Source organism: Harmonia axyridis, chromosome 5 (genome assembly GCF_914767665.1).
Source record: "Harmonia axyridis chromosome 5, icHarAxyr1.1, whole genome shotgun sequence".
In the NCBI taxonomy this organism is placed as follows: Eukaryota; Metazoa; Arthropoda; class Insecta; order Coleoptera; family Coccinellidae; genus Harmonia; species Harmonia axyridis.
In genome coordinates, this window is record NC_059505.1 from 164,377 (window position 1) to 180,408 (window position 16,032).

General features: G+C 34.0%; 1 protein-coding gene across 3 annotated transcripts in view; it reads right to left on the minus strand.

Annotated features, from left to right (window-relative positions):
- The window catches only part of LOC123679726 (protein expanded), a 45,182-nt gene that overhangs the window by 4,711 nt on the left and 24,439 nt on the right, over positions 1 to 16,032 (minus strand). The window lies entirely within an intron of this gene.

Consider the following 16,032-nt stretch of genomic DNA (forward strand, 5'->3'; position numbering starts at 1 on the left):
AGAACGGTCGTAGAATGCATAAAGAGTGTATTCCTATTTTACAACAAGACTTCTTTTTTTGCTGATAAGTTGCAATTTTACTCTTCAATGAAAAAATTGTTTCACAGAGACTGTCGTCAATATAGTATGTAATTTTACGTATTTTAATATTGTTTTTGTTATAAAATATGGATAAATTCAATGATTATCCCAATTTCCTAGAATTACCTACTATGGATTTCAGAGTGGCTCAACAAGAATTTGGATGAAAGATGTGCGTATTTTGATGCTTGACTGCTTTAGAAGACAAAAACTAGTTGTTCTAATTTATTCATTTATGCGTTCCAATGGTGTATTACTGCTAATTCGTGTTTGTCGTATTATGATATGATTCGTTAAGCTCATTGGAATCATAAACCTTGGCCTGTGCATGTTAATTATTAGTTCAGCTAGTAGGTACGTCTGTTCTGAAAATACTTAAGTTAGTTGATATTTGCTATCGCAAAGAATAATTTGGATTTAACATGCGGAAATCATTTCTCACATCCTGCACGAAATACTCCAAATCTGAATAGTATCCAAGAAGAAGCAAATTCTAAATTTGTGTATACCAGGTGATTTTTTTGAGTTGGAACTGTCAAAACTCTCGAAAAAGAAGAATTTTACGGAAAAATGTTTCGAATAAAAGGTTGATGGTTTTGAGGGGGAAGTCCACTTATGTCAAAATCTCTTCCTTGTAGGGATACGGGCGTCAACTTTTGAATGTCAGATAGGAACCCCTGTTTTGTATCACCCGATATATTAGGTCAATTGAAAAGACCCCGGTCTGATGCACAGATGGCGGTGCTAGTATTGAATCCATATGATTTTTAGTTAGTACCAACCTTCAAACGATACGTGTCGAAATTTGATAGCAGTCCGACCATTAGTTTATGAGATATTGCATTGTGAGTGTAACTGCTTTAGTTATTTGAAAAAAGATGGAAAAAAAGGAATTTCATGTGCTGAAAAGATTCTGTTTTTTGAATGGAAAAAGACAGTTGAAGCAGAATCTTGGCTTAATGAAGAGTTTCCGAGGTCTGCACCAGGAAAATCAACCATCATTGATTGGTATGCTAAGTTTAAACGTGGAGAAATGAGCACCGAAGAAGGCGAACGCAGTAGATGCCCAAAAGAGGCCGTCACCTACGAAAAAATCAAAAAGTTCACAAAATAATTTTGAATGACCATAAAGTGAAGTTGATCGAGATAGCAGACATTGTGAAGATATCATCTGAACGTGTACTTCATATCATTCACGAATATTTGTACTCCATCATTTCACTCCGGAGTGCAATCGAAAGTCAGCTGAGTGGACTACACATGATGAACTGAATCCAAGCGAGGAAAAATACAACAGTCAGTTGGCAAGGTTATGGCATCAGTATTCTGGGAAGCGCAAGGTATATTATTACTTCCAAAAGGGCCAGACCATCAACAACGATTATTATTTAGCGTTATTGGATCGTTTGAAGGATGAAATCGTTAAAAAACGGCCCATTTGAAGAAAAAAAGGTGTTGTTTCATAAAGACAATGCCCGTGTCACAAATCAATGAAAACAATAGCAAAATTGCATGAATTGTGCTTCGAATTGATTCTGCATCCACCGTATTTGCCAGATCTGGCCCCAGCGACTTTTTATTGTTCTCGGACTTCAAAAGAATGCTCGCTGGAAAGAAATTTAGCGCCAATGAAGAAGTAATCGCCAAAACTGAGGCCTATTTAGAAGCGAAAGACAAATCGTACTGTAAAAATGGTATCGAAAAGTTGTAAGATCGCAATAATCGCTGTATCGCCCTCGATGGCAACTATGTTGAATAATAAATCGAATTTTGCCAAAAAAAAAAATGTGTTTCACTATGGTAGACCGTGAACTTTTCAATTGGCCTGTTAGATGACATATTTGTGTTTTGTACGCGGCGTGTGCAAAGTACCGTTTTCGGATCTAGTTCTCCGTGCGCAAAACCATATTTTCTGAGACAGTCACATCAAAAACTTCAAAAATTCTGGGTCTACCCCTACATAAACCTGTCATTTCGCCTTCCTCAATTTCTAGGTAGATTTGGAGTCTTTTCAAGAGGTGAATGCATTTGAATGTATCCCTAAATGGACAAGTGACCCGTCTCCTCAGCAACCCACACGCCACAAGGAGGAATGCGAAGATTGTCTGCGGGTTTCAACATATTCTATTCAATTCTTTACGGATTTCTCCGCGCGCGTTTCTTCGAATATATATATACACATTGCACGCGCTCGGAATGGGCCCGATCGAAGCTGTGTTATTATTATTCGAAATAATAGGAACTGGAAGAGAGTGGAACGTGAAAAAATGCCAGAGCGATTTGCGGTATCTGAATCGATAGGATATGACTTGGCTGCTGCAGATTAGATGGATATCATCGATGGCTATCGATCGGCTATCATTTGAATTATTTAGAGCAGATTCTTTGCAGCATACTCGGATAATAGCTATTTCATTCTTTTCCTATAATCAAGGCTGGTACGAAAGATATAATTTCGAATTCTTAACATTTTCTGTACCAATGGGAAATTACAGCCATTTCAGACTGAATGATTCATATTAAATATGAAGTGTACAACTCCAGGTTCGTATGTATTCTATGTAAAGGGTTTTCCAATTTTGAATAGCCCCCTCAGAGTAATAAACATAGATAAAAGGGAGAATATGTCATTTTCAGTAAGCAAATTTTGTCCCCAACATAAAATTTCAAATTTGACATGAAGCGCGCGGAAATGGAAACATATCAGCGATACGATATTTCACTTAATTCGCGAGTTTCTCCACAAAGAACGCAATTCTTATGTCCCATAGTGAATCAACGTTTTATATTAACTCAAAATATATTTAAATAACTACCTAAATATTCAGAAAACAAACTTCAAACGCGCCAAATGACATGAACAACCGATGACACTAGGAGAGCAAAAGTTGCCAAACCTTGGATTTCAGCAGGTAGATACAGAAAAAAAAAATTCTGCTTATTATAAATTCGACAATTAGGAAAAATATCGGATTCCAAATATTAAAACTTGCATATTTAATCGGGAATCACTCAAATAAATATATATTTCATTCAATATAATATACATTCATAACGAAATAGTAAAATTGTGGATTTGAAAATATATCAAAATCCGACAACACAATCTAACCATGTTGGGGACATGTTAAAATTTGTGGATACTCCCTCTATCTATGTTTATTACTTATTTTTTTATGGACGGAATTGGAAGATATCGATGTGGACGACAGTAAAAATTAATTGTAATGTGTCTGAGGTGGCGATAGGACACAGTAACAAAACTCATTTTTGTCCTAGGCTTCTGGAAAGTCTCACAGAAACCTAGGAAAGTCGATATAGAATACTATAAAATTATTATCATCAGCTGTTAATATGTACCATATCTAATATCGATGGAAAATCTCAAGTTGTTTAGGAAATTCTGATTAATTAGCATTTTAAGATCAGAAGGTCTTAATAATATTACCATTCTAAGCCTAATCATCTACCAGAAACTATAAACAAAACAATTTTTTGCTATTCATGTTATGAAAACGAAAACTGTCAATACATCATACTTCGATATAATTTGAAGGCAGTGGAATATTTTCCGTAATATTCCTCTTATTGTTTTTCACTGAACCAAATCTTGAAAACAACTCTTTTTTTTTTGAGGTCACCACTAATATTGAATTACACTAAATAAAATGTTAATGAAGTAGGGTTTTAATTATGCCAAAGCAACGAAAAAGATAGCTATTATATCGGAAATTTCCTTACCATTTCACAAAAATAATGTGCCAACATATTTCCAGTTTAGTTTTTAGCTTAGGTTTCTTCATTGCACGGACAATTATTTGGTCATGTGTGATATCCAATCTTGGGTTATTCTTGGTCACACGAACAATATTACTTTAGGGATTATAAATTATAATAATTAGAAGAGATTCACCATTTACTATTTATCTTAGAACATTAATAAGGATCTGATTAATATCTATATTCTAAGCTATTCATTAACCAGAACAACGTACATCCATCTGTCAACCAACCACTGACCCACTCAATGTATATAAGCGGTTATCTGAACCACAGAATAATATAAGAAAGAAGGTTTACCAACCAACTTACATACTAACACTAAAATATTGAACTAAATTTGCCAGAGTGCTGGACGTCTTTCATGAAGTAGAAGTACTTCGAAAAGATTATTATTTAAGTACCTCCATAATATACCTTCTGACGCAAACTAATAAATACTCATACATGATGCGAAAACCGAAAATCCATTTGCTACTGGTTAATTTTTCAATGAACGAGTTCCATCATTTGGAATTGTTTGACTTCTATTAATTGGTAATCAAGTTTTTCAACCTCTCTTCTGCACTGCTGATGGCAATGTATCTCTCTCTCGATTATGCAATGTCTAGAGGTCACATGAAGAATTTCTGAATGACAAATTGTCTCAGCTGTCTGGCTTCGAAGATTTAGAATTGTTTCGAAGAAGTTACCTTTAATCTTGCCTTCCAAACTTGGTATTCTGCTGCTCGGAGTTGCAAGAAAGCTACAGAATGGATTTTCACTGTTTCGAGTTTAAGCTGGCTGGACAAAAGATTGAAGAAATCGTGTTAACGGAAATTTGAAGAGATTTACAATAATTTTGAGTATTTTCTGGGCATTTCTAGCAAATGTCGAATTTAGATTTGCAAATTCGATAGGGATTCACGTTTTTCTAATTTTTCGACAGAAAAAGCTTTTTTCGAAAAAACTTTTTCATTTTAGATTCTGCAACTACGTACTATTATGAGACTGTTCGCAGTTTGGATCAAATATGTACAGGGTGTTCATAAGAAGATCATGAACTTGGACTACTCATATTAATCAAAACTCCAGATTTTCAAATTAGAAGCCATATTTCTTATTATTTCAGTCGATTCTACATACAAAAATAGTGGGGGTGTTACTTAAGCAATCCCTATACCTAAAATGAATAGTTCAAGAGTTATCGAGGAAGAACCTTAAATGAGGAAAATCTGTGTGGAGAAGTCTGTGGCTTTCGGAAAACACAGAAAGAAACTAAAATTCGATGTTTCCATAACTAAATTTGACATTTCAAGAATTGTAATGAATTATTCATAATTGAAAATTGAATTAGTTTATGAATCCCAACGAAAAATTAATTTTAATTCATGAAATGTAAGATTTAGTTATGGAAACATCGAATTTCAGTTTCTTTCTGTGTTTTCCAGATGTCACAGACTACTCCACACAGTTATAAATTGCGGTTTTTCCTCATTTAAGGTTCTTCCTCGATAACTCTTGAACAATTCATTTTAGGTATAGGGTTTGTTAAAGTAACCTCCACTATTTTTGTACGTAGAATCGACTGTAATAATAAAAAATATAGGTTCTAATTTGAAAATCTTGAGTTTTGACGAATTTGAGTTGTCCAAGTTCATGATCTTCTCATAAGCACCCTGTACATTTTTGGTCCAAACCGCAAACAGTCTTATAATACTACGTATTTGCAGAAACGAAAAAGAACAAAATTTTTTCGAAAAAAGCTTTTGCTGCCGAAATATTCAAAAAAATGTGAGTCCTCATCGCCACCATTTTTTCATAAGAATGCTATTAACCCATGTACCGTTGAGATTTTACTCAAGTTATGGCTTATTGCCAAAATTGTCATCAAAAAAGCTATCTAATGAAGCAATAATATACTGGGTGTGTCATCTGAAATAAGGAAGTAGTAGTCTATTTCCGTTATAACCGGAAGTTGTAGAGATCTGAAAATATTTTAGGGAGAGAAATCATTCTCTTAAACCCCAATGTGTACATTTTCAGCTCAAGATTATGATTAGTTTTCCATAAACGTCTAATAGACGATCCCGGTGAATCACCCTGTACATTCCTCAGGTGAAACATCAACAATTCGAAAGAATCTTTCGATACCTAGGATATCTCTCCAATCTCCTTTGAATCAAGTTGAATATAAGAAGGCTGATAACTAAAAAGCCGTAAATTAATTAATTTAAAGTATTTCAAGAGGGCTTGTAAACAGCAGCAATTCCAGACAATTCAATTAAATCTATTGCATCTAGCAATTCGGTTCCTGAAAACATGATTTTATACTTCGATTTGATAATTGTGTCATTCGATGACATAGCAGAGAAACTCAACCACAGTTGTTTAATGTTTTCCACGTACTTGATCATAGATTACCTAAAGAATTTCCAAAACCCCGCCTACCAATCGATGATTGTTGGTAAACTGAATATATGAATGTGAAACTGATTTGCGGAAATACAAGATTCACTTGAAACGATCAATTTTTCTCCAGATAGTTATTTTGAAGGTATTTTATGCACATTTTTCTTAACAATTAAAGGGGAAAAACAGTTAAAAATCCTTTTTTGCCGGAAATATCCGTCGAAATCTCAATTTGCCGGTTTCAAGGCAAATTCGAATCAGCTTCCGAAAACCGTCCTTCTCCCAACGGAGGCACACACACCGGCAGCATAATCGTGCACACAAAAATTTTAATAGGATCCCTGCAGCCGACAGTGCAGCAGTCGTACGACGACGGCTCAATGTTGCCAACCGCTCGGACCGAAAATTACAAATTTCTTTTGTTGGTCCAGGTGACGGAGATTATTCGAAATTCTGCCGCCGGATTCATATTAATTTGTCCATCTATATCAGGAGTGATTGTTGTGGTAGATACTATCAGGATGATGATGGTGGGGTTGACCGGCGGACGATGGAGGGCGGTGACGTGACTGACGAAGAGAGGAATGTGGTCCGACGCTGCCACATTCCTTCCTACTGGATCTACTCTCTGCGAGCTGGTTCCGCTGTTGCCGGAACCTACGATTCTTCCTTAGTTCTACTGATTTTAAGATACCGAAAAATATGGATATGATCAAAGTAAGTTAAGGTTTTTCCGATTAGAGGTGTCACTTTGTTGCCGGATCCACCGGTTTTTCCTTATTTCTATGAATTTGAACATAATTAGAGTTGACAAGTTTGACTTGAATTTGTGAGATTGAAATGAAATTAAATCAAACTCAAGTCAATCTTTCTGACAAATAATTCAAGTCAAATCAAACTAGTCAATGGTTACAGATTTGAAAATTCAAACTTTGATTTTTACATTATTTGCACTTTCCAATTTTCATTGTTTTGGAATCGCCTACTTACGGAAAATCTGTTTATTTCTTTTTCTTGTTGATTAATTTTGTACCGTCTACAGTTTTTTTTCTCATAGTTTTTGCAGGGGAGGGATCAGACTCAATTTGTTCTGGTAAGCATTCTGAGCTGCATAAACTATATGTATGATTTTCAAGTCAAGTTTGTGAGTAAAATCAAACTAGTTCGATTTGAATGCATCTCTAAACATAATGAAAAATAGGATATTAGGCTTCTGATAAATCTGAATTTGCGTAATTGAATCGATTGTAGAGCATTGGCATAGTCCTTATCTCTCACGTGGTCGCAAAGAAAAAAGTCTGAAGGTGTTAAATCACAAGATCTCGGTGGCCAATTCACCTCTACAAAAATAACACGGCCAGGAAACTTTTATTGCAAAACTGCGATTGTTTCATTGCTTGTGTGACACGTAGGGACGTCTTGTTGAAAATAAACGTCGTTCACACCAATATCTTTCAATTACAACGGTGCAGAGTACATCAACATTTGAATGTGGAATGACATCGTCTTTTCTGATGAATCCCGATTCTCCATGGGTGCACATGATGGCCGAAGAAGGGTTAGACGACGGCGGTGAGAAAGACGTGAACCTCAGTTTGATGTACACCGGACAGTAGACGTTATGGTATGGGGTGCTATTGCACATGCAAGTAGGTCACCTTTAGTCTTCATTCGATGTAACATGACAGCGCTGCGTTATACTTTAAAGAAATAGTGGAGTCCTATGTTCTCCCTTACTTTAACCAGCTCGAGAATCCAATATTTCAGCAAGATAATGCCCGACCTCATGTTGCCAGAGGTAGTTTAAAGTTTTTCGAAGCAACCCATGTGAATCTTTTGCCAGGCCGCCCAAATCCACCGATCTTTCGCCCATAGAGCATGTATGGAACATCATGGGTAGAAGGCTTGGAAATTTATCCCAGCCCACAGGGACTTTGGCGGCTTTGAGACATGAAGTACAGGTGGTTTGGGATAATATCCCTCAAGAAGAAATAGACCATCTTATTGCACCAATGCCGAGACGTGTTGTGGAGTGTATAGATAAGCACGGTGGACAAACACATTATTAACAAATTTATTAAAAAAAATTGTAAACCCTTCGTTTTTTTCTTCAAATTTCAATCATTTACTCCTTGCTTTACTATCTATGTTTTACCAAAAAAAAAATGAAATTGAAACAGCTCGTTTTGGGTGTTGTAGTTTGACAGTTAGTATAGAAAAGCCAGTTTATTATCTAATTTTCAATTCGAAGCTTTTTTAATGAAAATCGCGGTCATCAATATTGAGGAGAAGTCACCTTCATCTTCTCCGCTAATCTACTCGCTTTGGAGTTATGCTTCGATCAGACTATCTCAACTGCCAATATGAATGAAACAACTTTGGCCTTCATCATCGGCACATGAACCAAATCCCTTAATAAATTCACTGAAAACGTAGTAAAATCGAAACTGGCGGTTGAATCTGTTCGGTTTCGTCGCCGAGTGTACCATCCTAGCACAGCCAAAGTACCAGAAAAGAAAGAGACAGCCGGTGTTGCCAAATATCGGAACAAAATATCGGTAAAAAGTGCTATGCACAATCAGTAAATTCGGGAAGGAAATAGGCGAACGTTTTATTTATTTTTTGTCATGTGTTTTTTATAATAACAATAATAAAATTTAAAGAAAATATAATGTAATGCTTTTGAGTCTACCAAAAGTATAAGAAACTTTGCGATCAATAACACCCCGTTTTGATAAAGACTTAAATCTTAAGGCTTTCAAAGTTCAGTAAGTAACTTCGTTGAGTGGGTCCTTGAAATGCATCAAAATGATCCTTATTTTCATCGAAACATCATCTTCAGTGACGACGCCCATTTTCACCTTGAAAGCTAAGTTAAAAAGGAGAATTATCGCTTTTGGAGCTCGGAAAATCCAAGAATGATTATTGAAACCTTCTGAATCTAATAAACATAGTGAAAATGTAAAATGCGTTCACTTTTGATTCACACAAACTTTTAAATTTCATTATATCAAATCTCATATTAACCTCTAAGCTGTTATTGTATAAACTTAAAACTAGTCTTTAACAAGAAAGGATGGAAGAAAAAAGTACCTAAGTTGTATTTCCTGTGATACCCAAATTACAGCCAGAAACATTTCCTATTTTCTACGCAGCCTGGAAACTTTCCTTAAATATTGAAAAGTTTTTATGTGAGTAATTCTATGATATAATGTCCAACGTCATCTCTTCAATAAGCAGACGGAAATGTGAATAATTCAAAGATTGTTCACACCGGATGTTTCCAAAATTGTAGGAATTCCACGACGAATGGGATACAAAACCTTCAAACAAAAGCCATAATGAGTTCCACAGCCAATTACGAACAAACCCAAACCGTCCATCAAAAAAAAAAAAACGAAATTATATGTGCGATCATCAAATAGAACCTCACCACAGAAAAATGTCGACTTCTTCACGAATCACTTCATTAGATTGGCGTCATGCACGATCAAGTAACTTTTTTAAGGTCTAATTGATGATTACAAGTTACGATGAGGATAATAAGAAAAGATCTTTTGGCAGTGAACGTCCCAAATTATTTCGGATTCGGTCCGGCCAATCAGGGAAAAAATGTTGTTTACATGCTGCATGATTAGAAGAATTTCTGTATCCTATTATCATCTGTCATCATGAATTTATGGCCTCGGATTCCTAAAAATGATCGGGGCGAAATTTTAAATTACTTCCAAGAAGTTCATTTGAACGCAGTCTTCTCTCCGCAAGAATAAATTATTACATTCTCAGAAATGATCATGCAAGTATGTAGGCTGTGGTAACAGATCTTCCTCCACGTTCGACCCGAAGGACACGACGTACTATGTCACTGAACCGTTTAAGAAAACGGCAATCGGGCCATAATGATAATAACACATTCAAATTTTCAACAAAACTTTGAAGAAATGATTTTGAATAGGAGTACGACAAAAAATCTTAACATATTCTTACAGTTCGTCTGCATATATGTATAAAATAAAAAAAAAACATTAGTAACAGAAGACAGAACACACAAAACAAGATAAGAAAAACATAATTCGATCTTCAGAAAGTTATGAGCAAAACCAAACATGGAATAGAAGAAAGTGTTCAAATGAAGTTTTGATTGGACCTTATCATAGAATAATAATAATAGATAGAGGGAGTATATGCAATTTTTACATGTCCCCAACATGGTTAGATTACGTTGTCCGATTGTGATATATTTTCGAATGCACAATTTTACTATATTGTTATGAAGGTATTTTATATTGAATGAAATATATTTATTTCAGTGATTCCCGATTAAATATGCAAATTTGAATATTTGGAATCCAATATTTGTCCTAAGTGTCGAATTTATAATAAGCAGAATATTTTGTATTTTCTTTATCTACCTGCTGAAATCCAAGGTTTGGCAACTTTTGCTCTCCTAGTGTCATCGGTTGTTTCACGTCGTTTGACGCGCTTGAAGTTTGTTTTCTGAATTTCTGATATATTTAGGTATTGATTTCAATATATTTTGAGTTAATATGAAACGTTGATTCACTATGGGACATAATAAGTGCATTCTTTGTGGAGAAACTCGCGAATTGAGTGAAATATCGTATCACTGATATGTTTTCATTTCCGCGCGCTTCATGTCAAATTTGATAATTCATGTGTGGGGACAAAATTTGCTTACTGAAAATGGCATATGCTCCCTCTATCTATGTTTATTACTCTGAGAATCTTACTTATTCGAAAATGATTGCGCTACCGAGCTATGATAGAATTTTTTATTGCCGGAATTGGAAGATATTGATGAGGATGAAGTTTATTATCTTATCTACTTGAACAAATTCGAAACTTTATTTCAAATTGTATCATTTTTTTGTAAAACCTTATAGTAATTCAGATTTTATATGGATATTTTGCACTATAAATTGTTTTAATATATGGCCTAATAGAAGAGCAAGTTTGTTTATTATTCAGGTCAATTATGAGTAACTTCAATTTATTTGCAGTACAATTAACATATTCACTTCCTGTATTAAATTCTATTGATTCATTCAATTTTAGAATTTTTTGACGTGTTTATCATGTTTGTACTATATTCACAAGAGACTAGTGCATACTGTCATGTTGTCATTATAATCATTCTGAATTTTATCATTTCTATTGAAAAACCCTTTACAAAAATCAAGCAGATTGCTTCTGAGAAATCATCATAAATATTCTTGTTTAATCATTTCTAATCGCGTTAAGCAGAGAAACTTTTTCCATTAGTTTTATCGCTTTTTTTTAATTATATGTACCTATTATAAAATTCAAATTTTAGTACCCATTCAATTTCGTGTTCAACAATCGAAAAATGTTATCCGAGGGGACATTTAAACATAAATCTAGTGGATCAGGTCAATATGTCGTCTGAAAAACGCTCAATTCGACCACAACGATAGCCAGCGAATTCAAATGATGGATTGTGGACCAGAAAGATGGTCTGAGTGGTTCGGATAGGAATAGCTAGAATGCTCAAAACGTTACCGTTAACTTTGAATGGCGCACAGAAACACGTACCTTTATTATAATGTAACTAGTAGAAGTATTATACGAGACTCACTTTCGTAATATAATTTCGCAATAAAAGTTTAACATAGGCGTAACACCTAGGACGAATAGAGCATTGTTAGGTGTTAGTATTAGAAAACAACAAGGATTTTCATTCAATCATGCGAAATACCAACCAGAACATTAGGCTTTAACATTTTCTGTTCACAAATAAATGCAGTTCAAATTGCTGAAACAAAAAGCTCCAGAAAAGTACTAACTTGGTGTCAAGAGCTTTTGAACGCCAAGTAAGTTCCTGGAAACCATAGAACAGTATGATATGTTTACTTGAAATCTGGTATGTATCGGGTGAACCTCAGAGTAATAACATAGATAGAGGGAGCATATGTTATTTTCAGTAAGCAATTTTGTCCCCAACATGAACTATCAAATTTGACATGAAGCGCGCGAAAATGAAAACATATCGGTGATACGATATTTCACTCAATTCGCGAGTTTCTCCACAAAGAACGCACTTTTTATGTCTCATAGTGAATCAGCATTTCATGTTAACTCAAAATATATTGAAATAAATACCTAAATATATCAGAAATTCAGAAAACAAACTTCAAGCACGCCAAACGACGTGAAACAACCGATGACACTAGGAGAGCAAAAGTTGCCAAACCTTGGATTTCAGCAGGAAGATACAGAAAATAATAAATATTCTGCTTATTATAAATTCGACAATTAGGAAAAATATCGGATTCCAAATATTCAAATTTGCATATTTAATCGGGAATCACTCAAATAAATATATTTCATTCAATATAATATACATTCATAATGATATAGTACTGGTGCTATATCCATGAAATAAAAACATTCTATAGTCACTTTTTTCTGTAGAATCCAATGATGTAAAAACTCAAGTTTAAATTATAACTTTAGAACTGATTGCAATAAAAAACTAATGACGTTAAGTGAAAGCTTTAAGACTGCAATAATTTTTTTGATTTGACAGACTGCGCTGGTCTCTTATGAATATAAGTCACATGATAAACGCATCAACAAATTGTAAAATTGAATGAATCAATAGAATTGAATACAGAAATATTGAATAACGAGATGTTAATTGTACTGTAAATAAAATGAAGTTATTGATAATTGAACTAAATAATAAACAAACTTGCTCTTCTATTGGGCTCTATTGGAACTAATTTACTGCAAAATAGCCATATAAATTCTTAATTACAATAGGAATGACACAATTTAAAATGATTATAACGGCAACACTGTGTTTTTCGACATATACAACGAAAGATACACGCTTCAAAAACTTTTAGAAATTGTTGAATTGTTTTAACAAAATTTGTACTCATTTGTGGATACTGAAAGAAATTTAAGAAGAATACAAGAAAGACATTATTCAGTCAATAGTATCGTATTGTAGACAAATAATTTGTCTACAACCTTATGAACAGTGAGTAGATTAACTGAATAAGATCATCCTCTGAATATTCACAAATTAGCTATGCCTTCGATAAAACAGTTCAACAATTGCTAAAGGTTGTTTAAGTCTGTATTTTTTCATAATCTGTTAAGGGAACAAGCGGTCGAAAAAACGAAAGTTAGAAATCCAGTTCGGTTGTGTAACGAAAATCCAAGTTCCTCAAATTGTAATTAGAATATCACGATATCTATTGACCAACTCTGAAACAATTAACTATCATGTATTCATATCGTTTACCCTTTCTTAGCAATAATCGTTGAAACACGAGTACATTTGACCTTTACTTCAACTTTATACGTCTTGAATGCCGAAATACAGACGAATCCTGACCTGGATTTCCGACGTTATACGTTAAATATTCGACTGTGGAATGCGACATGCCACGGAATATGACATGTTGTATAATATCGTTTTACACACACGAAAATATATATTGCCACAGCAGTGACACTGACAACTCGGCATTAATTTTGTATCATGTAACTAGAAATTCCATGCTAAAACATCAGTGGACTGGATCGCCTGCTGCGATTCGACGAGATCGAAAACCTTTAATAATCGATATTCATTTCTTGTATTGGATGGAACCTTCAGAAAGCACAACAAAGGGGCACATTATTTCCTTCGACTCGAGGAATGTTTCGACGAGTTGGTCTAAAAGTAAGAAAATTCAAAATTAATCCTTCCGAGGGATTTGAAATGTAATTCGAAATTTATTAACCCCGAAACTATTTAGATGTAGTGTTTAATAGTTGAGGATATTTATCGAGGGTCAACGTACGAGTACATATCTTTAATAAATACAATTAAATTGAGATATACGATAACAATGAAGTCAAAAACAAAAGAGGACAGAAGAAGAAAAACTTAAGCTAAAGAATAAAATTGAATCAATTGAAAATTACGAACAATAATCATAAAAACAATATACACAGCCTCATGGTTATGCAAAATTTTTAATTATTGTCATTTATACAATGTATACATCTACTATATCTCAATTGTATATTCATTTTGCATTTGTATTTTTGGTTGTTATCGAGAGAATAGTAGTTGCTATTTTTATCGTTTGTTGAGCGATATCTGGTCATACTCAAATATCATACTGAATGATACTCAATTTCTATTATTACGATGAGGATTATTATTTCTGTATTGTCTGGTAGTTTCAATATGGTTTCAAATTTTACCATTAATAACAAAGCAGAAATGGAGGTTGTTGATCTATTGACATCTAGTGTTGTTTGTTGAAAGACTATTAGAACAACAAATGAATGAAGCTACTACATATCCATATACAGTGTGTTTCTTAAACATTGCAAACTAATTCGGGATATTGTTCTTTAAGTTATTTGAAGTCGGAAAAGTCTTTGAGGCCTTATTCCGGAAATGCTTCGTTTCCAAGATAGATGGCGTTGAAAGTATTCCAAAAAAACAAAAAAATTCCTCGATATTTTTGAAAAGGCTTGAGATATTTGAAAGAAATTTGGTGAAAATAAATACCACATTAAGGTGATTATTTCACGTTGAATACTTCGACTTCAGCAACTACAGTGGCGTGCGTACTTGAATTGACTTTCATATTTTTGAAGATAGAAAAAAGTGTGTACGACCTTTAGGTTAGGTGTGCCTTTTTTCAAAATTATAGTAATTTCTACAATTCTCATTCAATTAAGAACGACAAGAGTCTTTGGGCTTTTTCTGTAGAATGCAACAAACATTGATTCCATAAAAATTTGAATGATTCTCAATTCTTCCAGAATGCAATGAAACGTTCGAGATATTATATCAAAATTTGTTTTTTGAAGAGGTAAAAGGATTGTTTTGACAGTTTTGAGGCTGACTTAATGTCATTGCTTGAATAACTGGACTCTCGAATCAAAATACAGAGTGTTCCTAAAGTAGAGATACGAACGAAAATGACTCCACGATTATTAAAAAAAAAAGTTCTATCCACATGGGCCTACAAACGAGATACAGGGAGTCAAAGTTTGATTTTGAAGTTTTTTTTCTCATATTACTTTCCCTTCGCAAGATATTCAACTCAAATTTGCCAGTGATATTCCAATTTAAAGTTTTCATCATGTGATATGCTTATTTTGAACGCAAATCTACAGTGTGAACAGTGCCTGCTTCTTTTTGTTTGAAGGGCCACTGGTAGTTTAGAAGAGTGTTAAAAGAAACAGTAGGTACTACACTTTGAGGTTTCTTGTAATTTCGATTTAGGGAAACAAAATTTCAAACAATTCTCTACTAGTAATCTTTAGGAGAATCCAAATTATTATGAAGATCCAGTCAGTAAGCTGTGGTGAATAAATTAATTATAAGTTTTGGTACTTTTTACTCAATCTGTAGTGAAGATTAATAAAGATTCGGTAAACTGGTATAATCACAAAAAAGTAGGACTACAAGAAACACCTCTAAAATAAAGCATGTGCAGGCCATATCTAAAAGTGTATTTTCTTAAAAATCACCCAAGGAATCTCTTATTATCCTTTGTACCTGCAATTTAGAAACAACCTGTATAATATTAACGCATATTGCACGAGAATTCTGATTTGGTTCTATTCTAGAATATTCAAGAAAAAGAAATTAGAATCAATGATGTCTTCTATTTTGAAATATACGGAACTCAGTTTGTCTAGAGTATTTACTATTTATTAATTCGTATGACTGACTGGTTAAAATCCTCACGGTCGAGGCCATAATTTGAAGAACAACGT